The sequence below is a fragment of the Malania oleifera genome, chromosome 9 (assembly GCF_029873635.1).
Source record: "Malania oleifera isolate guangnan ecotype guangnan chromosome 9, ASM2987363v1, whole genome shotgun sequence".
In the NCBI taxonomy this organism is placed as follows: Eukaryota; Viridiplantae; Streptophyta; class Magnoliopsida; order Santalales; family Ximeniaceae; genus Malania; species Malania oleifera.
In genome coordinates this window covers 39,424,203-39,430,202 of record NC_080425.1, presented here as the reverse complement: position 1 = coordinate 39,430,202, position 6,000 = coordinate 39,424,203, and positions in this window count along the sequence as shown.

Genomic DNA, 6,000 nt, shown 5'->3' with positions numbered 1-6,000 from the left:
TGCAAGAAGAACTAGACCAATTTGAAAGAAACAAAGTATGGGACTTAGTTCCTAAACCCAAAAATACTACAATAATAGGCACAAAATGGGTGTTTAGGAATAAGAAGGATGAAGATGGCAATATTATTAGAAACAAAGCTAGATTAGTGGCTGAAGGTTATAACCAACAAGTGGGTATTGACTATGATGAAACTTATGCCCCTGTGGCAAGACTAAAGGCTATTAGGATGTTACTTGCTTTCTCTTGCTACAAAAACTTCAAACTTTTTCAAATGGATGTAAAAAGTGTGTTTTTAAATGGATACATAAATGAAGAATTCTATGTCAAGTAACCTCCAGGATTTGAGAGCCACACACATCCCGAATATGTATACAAACTCTCAAAAGCCCTTTACAAACTTAAGCAAGCACCAAGAGCATGGTATGAATGCTTAAGCAAGTTTCTCCTAGATGATGGGTTCACAAGAGGTAAGTTTGACACTACATTATTCTTAAAACATAAAGAACAAGATATGCTAGTTATACAGATTTACATAGATGATATCATTTTTGGTGCTACAAATGAAACTTTGTGCCAAGAATTTGCTCAAACCATGCAGAAAACATTTGAGATAAGTATAATGGGTGAATTAACCTTCTTCCTAAGGTTACAAATTAAACAAATGAAACATGGAATTTTTATAAATCAAGCCAAATACGTTAAGGACATGCAAAAGAAGTTCAGTCTTGAAATGGGCAAATCTAAAGTAACCCCTATGAGCATCACAACAAAACTTAACACTGATGAAAAAGGGAAGAATGTAGACCAAAAACTTTATCGCGGAATGATTGGTAGCTTGTTATATCTCACTTCTATCAGACCTGATATAATGTTTAGTGTTTGTCTATACGCTAGATTCCAATCAAGTCCCAAAGAATCTCATTTTCATGCCGTCAAAAGAATTTTTAGGTATTTAGCAGGAATACATGACTTATGACTCTTTTACCCTAAGCATGCTCCCTTTGATCTCACCTGCTACTCGGATGTCAACTATGGAGGTTGAAAAATCGATAGAAAAAACACTAGCGGAACATGCCACTTCCTAGGACACTCACTTATGTCCTGGTTTTGCAAAAATCAAACCTCCGTAGCTCTCTCAACAACCGAGGCTGAATACATTGCAACCGGTAGTTGCTGTGCTCAAGCCTTATACATGAAGCAACAGCTTGAGGATTTACGAATCTTAGTTAAGGGTACTCCAATTCATTGTGACAACACTAATACCATCAACATCTAAAAAAACCCATGCCTGCACTCTAGCACCAAACATATCGAGATAAGGCATCATTTTATTCAAGATCATGTCCATAAGGGAGATGTTGAGTTAGTTTATGTTCCTACTAAAAATCAACTACCTGACATCTTGACTAAACCTCTCAATGAAGAAAGATTTAATAAAATCCGGCATTCCCTAGGCATGTGTACTCCGTTAGATCTATAGTAGGATCTTCTCGTTGCCTCTCCTCCTTTGTGCTAAAGCTTAAACCAAGTAAAACTCAGTGTTTCTTCCTGCCCTCGTCGATGAACACAGGGTATTTGTTGCCGAGGAATCCATCATCTTCATTAATGAACACAGGAGTTTCGTCGCCAAAGTTTCCTTAATTTTGTCGACGAACACAGGGTCCTCATCAATGAAATCTAAGGGGATACCTCATATTCCCGCTTGCACACCTCACTCATTTTCAAACCCTAACCTTCACACCTTGACTCCTCTTATTCCTATAGACCCTCTGAAGATCTCCTACCTCCTTCCCTCGTCCCACATTCTCTTGTGCACCTCAAAACCCTTACACCCTCCAAGCTTCCTACCCTCACCTTACCTGTACACCCTCCAAGCTTCCTTCCCTCCCTCACAACTGCATGCACCCTCCACTCTGCTGGTACGTGTGACTGCAATCACCAACACCCCATCTCCTCTCTACCTTCCCACTTACAAGCTTGCCTCCCACCATCCATGGCTCCCCACCCTAAGCAACAAATCCTTAAAACTGAGGCTGATGAGGGATCATCTCATCATCCTCCCACCGCTCCACCTCAGCAGACCCCCACCGACTCTGATCCCCACTTTGTCAACGAGAACAACACAAACCCTCATTGACGTACACAGGGTACTCGTCGACAAGAATATACCGAGAGTACCTAAAAGTTCAAAGCACCTTTGTCGATGAATACAAGGGATTCAACGACAAAGTCTGTGCACATTTCGTCGACGTACACAGGGTACTTGTCGATGAAAAGAAATCGAGACCTACATAAATTCAGAACCAGTAACTCGTCGATGAACATAGGGCTTTGTGGACGAAATAACTGAAGAGCTCATTGACAAAGGCGAGACCTTGTCGACGAATGTCGAGCTGCAGACCTCATTTAATGTGCCAGAACGATTAGTTCTCACCTTGTCTCATATCAATAAATTCCCAATGGCTCCCCAGTGCCCAAATCGCCCCTTTGGTATTTAAAATAGGTCTCTTGCATCAACTTCAAAAATTGTGAAGCTCATTAGTTGTTGAAATCATTCATTGTGCATTTACTCTAGGGTTTCATTGTGCAACCACTTGCCCCTTTGCTTTTGGCTTTTTTTACACTCCATTGAAAAAGAGGATATAGTGTGAGGATTACATTGTGATATTCAGCTCAAGATGAGCATTTAAGATTGTATCTACCTCTCTTCAACTACTTGTATTGTAAGGCTCTTTGTGAGCCATTGTAAGGTGTCTCTAGGTGAGTACCATTATAAGAGCTCTTTGTGAGCAGCTGTTTGTATAGGCTTCACCGCCGGAAGGAGGATCATATAGTGGATTTGGGGAATCCTTGAGTTGGTCTCAAGGCGTGGACATAGGCGGGGTGCCGAACCACGTTAACATCGCTTTGTTAAGCTTCTCTTCTCTTTTCTCTCTTGTGTTTCTCATCCATTGTCATTTGTTTTATTTTTATATTGTGATATAATACTCTTGTTCTTGGCAAGATTTTTTTGTGTTTGTATAAAATTTGCATATTCGCAAAAAATGTCCATTCACCCCCCCCCCCTCTAGATGCTTATCTGGGCCAACAATAGTGACGATTTTTTAATCGTCACTAAGAATTGTCTTTTAGTGACGGATTTAATTCGTCACTAATACAGCAGAAATTGTTACTAATATTTTTTGGGATAATTTCTGCTTGAAAAAACATTTTTTCATGATATTTTTCAATTTTTAGTTACGAAGATATTAGAATCTGTCACTAATACAGACTTTTAGCGACAAAATTGAATTCGTCACTAAAAACCAATTTTTTTGTAGTGTTCCCTATTCTCGGAGACTTTAGCTAGACACATAACCCGAGGGCTTACTGAGAAAGGTGAGTACCTCGATGTTAGCACTAGAGCAGAGGGAATCTACTTGTATGGGCGGGTAGACTTCCCTATTCACAAGAATTATCAGTAAAAATAATGATGTATATGTGTATGTGATTGGGTGACCGAAAAATTAACAATGATATGATTTAAGGGTGCATTTTCTCTCAGCCACTTTTGATGGTGAAATACGATTGTATATGTATTTTGTAATTATATCAAACACTTCAGCCACACACTATTATAACTTAATTCTTCCTTATTGAGAGGTGTCTCGCCCCATCGATTTATCAATCTTTTCATGTTTTCTAGGTGATCAAGCTTAGATAGCTCCAGGGCGGGGTTAGTTTTGTGAGTTGGATAAAAAAACGAATATGTATTTAGTTTTACGTTTAATATATTTTATTCTGGTGTTCTAATATAAAGAATGAGATTTTATTTTATGGGTTTGCGGATGTAAATATAAAACTTTGGTATTTTTTTTTAGGTTATTCAATTAATTCTGCTATGTGAATGGTATTAGAGATGCGTGTTTGGTCTCATAACACTCTGAGCCCCACTTGGCGAGTCCAGGGCGTTACACAAGCGCTACCAGATCTCCTAAAACCAATTGGTGGTAGTAGAACTAGTAGAGCTTGATCCTGACAAGTGGCATCAAAGACAGGTTATACTAGACTTAAAACATTTTTTTTTTTTATAAAAGATCACAATGGCACACACCGGTATAACCCCATTTGGTGAGGGACACTAATCCACACGACCACCTATCTTTTGTGGTGTTAACTAGACAAAGAATGAGAATCTTTCTTCAAAATCTAATTGGAAAGTATGGAAAGTTGCTAGAGGAAATCATATTCCTATGAAAATTGTAGAGAGAGAAAATATACCTAAGACTGAAGATGAATACACAGATAAGGACATGAAAGCTCTTCAAATAAATGCTACTGCAATGAATATGTTATATTTTTCTTTAGACGTAAATGAATTTAATAGGGTTATGGCATGTACAACTGCTAAGGAGATATGGGATAAATTAGAAGTCACATATGAAGGCACTAAAGATGTAAAAGACACTAGAATAGATATGCTAACAACTGAATACAAAGCTTTTAAAATGTCTTATAGTGAATCAATCCAATCCATGTACACCAGGTTCACACACATCACGAATTCATTGCATGCTCTTGGTAAAACTTACCCCACTTATACCATCAGTCAGGGAGGCAAAGGCTACAGCCATAGCAGAAGAACGGAACTTGAAATCAATGACACTAGATGAGTTGATTGGGTCGCTTATCACATATGAGGTGACAATATATGAAAGACTAAGTTAGCAGAACAAAACTATCCCTTAAAGCATCCTCAAGCAATTCCAGTGAAGAAAGATGTTCAAAATCAGAAGATAATATGGCTCTTCTAACCAAGAAGTTTGGGAAGTTCCTGAAAAAGAACAATACTAGAAAATTTCGGAACGCAAAAATAGATAAGGGAGTCAAGCAGAATGAAGCAAAAGGATGATCCTCCTATATGCTATAACTGCAAAGAAGTTGGGCACATCAAGTTGGATTGTTCCCAACTAAAGAAAGCATCCATAAAGAAGAAGAAGGCACTAAAGGTCGGTTGGGACACTTACAGCACCAGAAGTTCAGACTCTAAATCTAACAACAACCACATCGCAAATTTGTGTTTAATGGCTCACGAAGACCACGATGTACAATCTTTTTGTTCAGTTTCATCATATTATTCTAGTGATTCAAATAATGATGATAGCATAATTTTGTATGATGAATTGCAATAGGAATATCTGTATACTCTTAACATGCTTGAGAAAATGACTAAGAAAAACTCTAATTTGAAATTAAAATTAAAGGAATTTTCAAAGTTGTTGGAAAGACAAAATGAATCTCTTGCATCTTTAATAAAAGATAATGATTTGAAAACTGAGGAGTTAGAAATAAATTTGGAAGTTAAATCTAAAATTATTTGTAAATTCATAGAGGGTCAAAATAATTTTGAAAGACTTCTTGGAGCTCAAAGAAATACCCTAGATAAGGAAAGTCTTGGTTTTAATGGAAAGGAAAACCTCAAACAGAAACATCTTTTCATGGGATACTTTGTGAGAGAATCAAAATCTTATGTTCTAACTAAAGACGCTTATAGATATACTACATGCTTTAAATGTAAAAGGTTAGGTCACATAAAATTTGAGTGTCTTTTTAAGAACAAAGACATTAAAATTAAGAAAGTCTGGAAAGTCAAAGGAGAGTCTAGCTCTAACCCCCATGGACCCAAGAAAATATGGATACCAAAATTAGTCAAATGAATGTCCATTGTAGGTGTGCTTGAGATCATCCTCTTCAAAGGGTAAATGGTATATGGTTAGTGGATGCTCTCAACACATGACCGGAGATAAAGCCAAGTTTGCATCACTCACACCAGAGGATGGAGGATTCATCACCTTCGGCGACAACACAAAAGGTAGAATCATTGGAGTTGGTAAGGTTGGTAAGGAACCTTCCCTTGTTATTGATAATGTGTTATTAGTTGATGGTCTAAAACATAACCTACTAAGTATAAGTCAATTGTGTGATAAAAGTTATAGAATTTCCTTTGAATATGACAAATG